At 39.6% G+C, this 2,917-nt stretch overlaps 1 pseudogene; it reads left to right on the top strand.

Annotated features, from left to right (window-relative positions):
* The first annotated feature begins 832 nt into the window (after nucleotides 1-832).
* Nucleotides 833-1,135, top strand: LOC102844343 (annotated as a pseudogene).
* The last annotated feature ends 1,782 nt before the right edge of the window (nucleotides 1,136-2,917 follow it).

Below are 2,917 nucleotides of genomic sequence, written 5' to 3'. Positions count from 1 at the left end.
AAGCTGTCATTAGAACAGAGCAAAGGAACACTATATGGTTTAAAATAAAGTGTGCAGGCAGGCTATATCTTTCACCATCTCTATACAATCTGTACATCAAGTAAATCATTGAAAGCCTGAACTAAAAGAAGAAAGTGGAGGAAGACTGATCAACAAGCTGTGTTATACAAATGACACAACCTTGATTGGCAAAGCAAAGAAGCATTGAAATGCTTGCTGCAGAAGATCAAAGACAACAGCCTTCAAAATGGATTACACCTCAACATCAAGAAGATAAAAATCCTCACCAGTGGACCGATATGCAACATGAATGTAGATAAGATTGATATTGTCAACAATTTCATCTTACTTCAATCCATAATCAACACCCTTAGTATCAGCAGTCAAGAAATCAAAAGAAGTATTGCATTGGGTAAATCTTTTCAAGGTGTTAAGAGGCAATGATGCCAGTTTAAAGACTAAGTTGCATGGTCTTTTCAATTACTTGTTTATTATACATATAATCTAAAAAGTTGGATAATCACTAAGGATGACAGACGAAGAAATAATGTCTTTGAGTTGTGGTGCTGGGGAAGAGTACAGAATATCTCATGGACTGGTAAAATAACAAACAAATCTGTCTTATAGAATGTGCAAACAAGGTGCTCCTTTGAGATAAGGATGGTGAAGCTTTGTCTCACATATTTTGGTTATGTTGCTAAAGGAGACCAGCCCTCAAAAAAGAACATCAAGCTTAAGAAAACAGAGGCTTGAGAAGCCACAGCTCCCCGCAGCCAGCCACACACCCGCCGCCGCTCCAAGCCACAGCCATCGCACTCTGGTCCTCTGCGACATGGCAAAAGTCATTAGTCCCACGGAGACCGAGGGGTGCATCGAGTCCCTGATTGCCGTGCTCCAGAGGTACGCTGGCCAGGACGGAAACAGCCTTACCCTCTCCAAAACGGAGTTCCTGTAATTCATGAATACAGAACTGGCTGCCTTCACAAAGAATCAGAAGGACCCTGGTGTCCTTGACCGCATGATGAAGAAATTAGACCTCAACGCTGATAGGAAGCTAGATTTCCAAGAATTTCTTAATCTTATTGGGGGCCTTGCTCTGGCCTGCCATGACTCCTTCATGAAGCATGTTCACTAGCAAACCTGAAGCACCATTGAAACTGGCCAACAAGCTCAGCCCCTTCCCTCCAAGACCCCCCAGCCCATGACTGTAGACTCCTCACAGCCCACACACACTCTGATCTAGCCCACTCACCACCCCATGCAGGCCACCCCTGCTGGGACTAATAAACATTCCGTTTTTTTTAAAAAAAAGAAAAACACAAAACAAACAAAAAAAACAGAGGCTCAGTGAAAGAGAGGAAAGCTCTCAGAAAGATGCATTGACACAGTGACTGGAACAATGAGCTCAACTCCATCAGATATGATGAGGATAGCACAGAGTGGAACAAGGTCCAGATCCATGTTTATAAGATCACTATGTGTTGTAGTTGACCTGATAGCACCTAACAATAACAACAACAGCGGCATTAACATTTACTCCAAAGAACAAACAAATAGATCTTACAAGAAATGCATCAAGATCATTCCTTAGAAGCAAGTATGGTTAGTCTTCAGCGTGTTTACTTCAGCTACATCATCAGAAAAGCCCAATCATTGAAACAGGACCACATGTTTAGGAAAGTGGAGGGTGCGTGAAAATGAGAGAACAACATGGACTGACTCATATCCACAACAATGGGCACAAACAGCCCAAAGATCATGAAGATGATATATGACTAGGGAATATTTTGTTCTGGTTGTGAGTCAGAGCCACTCAATGACAACCAACAATTCCCTATAGTTATTAACTAATTTTGTGAGTAGTTTTTACTCTTCACATAGGCACAAGATCAACAAGTATACAATAGTGTAACAAGAGGCTTCTATGTACCTAAAAATGGTTAACCTGGGGAGAGGCAGAAATTTAAATTAATTATGAGATAAATATTTTTAAGTTAAATGGATTTTTTAAATTCCTTACACCCCACAAACTGTAATATGCTACACTACTCCCTACTTTGACCATCTCCTACTCATTCTTCAGGTTTCAGCTGAAATTATTTTCCCCCTCGAGAAAGCCCTTCTCTGGTTCCAAAGGTTTTTACTGACTAGTGCCACAAAAGGAAACTGGACTGAGCATTTTAACTGGCTAGACTGTAAGTGTTAAATACTCACTGTATTTGAATAAACATAGCCTATAGCTGTAAAATATATACTGGATTTTAAGACAAGACACAAAAGGACATCATGCTTGGAAAGGTGAGGGGTCAGTCGGCATAAGAAAGTAAGACTCAACAAGATGGACTGACACAGTGACTGTAGCAATGTCAGAGGGGTTGAGGATGGCACAGGATAAGGCGGGGTTCAGAGCTGTTGTTCATAACGGGGCTGTGAATCACAGTTGACTAAAAAAACATTTAAAAATGAGTATTTCATTAGTATGTTAAGTAAAATAAATTTTCTTAATCTAATTTTACCAATTTTTTTCTTTTTTAAAAAAAATGCACCTACTAAAAAAGTTAAAAGCTGTCTATGTCGCTCACATTATATTTCTAGCAGACAGTACTACCTCGGATAGTTTGCTTCCCTTATAACAAACCAAACCGCTATCCTCTAGTTCGTTCCGACTCGAGGAAGTAAATCTTTACAAGAGGAGTTGTTCATCTTTCTCTGGCAGAGCAGCTGGTGGATTTGAACTGCTGACCTTTTGGTTAACAGTTAGACACCATAGGTATTATGCCTGTTACCATAAAATCCAAAATTGTTCTTTTCAAACTACCATTGCAATGTGACGATTTTTGTCTTCTTAATTAGACTAAAATCTGTGGGGTCAAAGAGCATATTTTTCTTATTCAAATTGTACTTTTAGTATACCTTT

The sequence above is a fragment of the Elephantulus edwardii genome, unplaced genomic scaffold (assembly GCF_000299155.1).
Source record: "Elephantulus edwardii isolate Elephantulus edwardi_28Jun2011 unplaced genomic scaffold, EleEdw1.0 scaffold00068, whole genome shotgun sequence".
NCBI classification, from domain to species: Eukaryota; Metazoa; Chordata; class Mammalia; order Macroscelidea; family Macroscelididae; genus Elephantulus; species Elephantulus edwardii.
This window is presented reverse-complemented; position numbering and strand designations above follow the sequence as displayed.